Consider the following 384-nt stretch of genomic DNA (forward strand, 5'->3'; position numbering starts at 1 on the left):
GGCGAGCGCGGGGGGAGGGGCGGGCGCGGCGGCGGCGCGCGTGCTCGCTGCTCGCCTGGCGGAGAGGCGCGCGCCGCCGGCGGTCGGCGGGCACGAGCTGTTCTGCGCGCTCCCGCGCGCTCTCTCCGCGCCTCCCTTCGCCCGGGGGGGGCGCACGCGTCCGCCCGCGCGCGGCCAGGACAAAGAGCGCGGCGGGGACCTGGCGGGCTAGCCCCTGCCGCCCTTGGTCCTGGAGCCGGTGCCCGAGAAGGCGGAGGCGCGGGCGCCGTCTCGCGGGGCCGCCGTGCCGCGGGGTGGCTTCCGGCCTGGGCCAGCCTCCGGGGCGAGGCTGCCCATTGGGCTACCCACCTCCCCAGGGCTGACTGCATCTCCTCCGCCGCGCAG

The sequence above is a fragment of the Otolemur garnettii genome, unplaced genomic scaffold, assembly GCF_000181295.1.
Source record: "Otolemur garnettii isolate 467f Iridium unplaced genomic scaffold, OtoGar3 scaffold00048, whole genome shotgun sequence".
Lineage (NCBI taxonomy): Eukaryota > Metazoa > Chordata > Mammalia > Primates > Galagidae > Otolemur > Otolemur garnettii.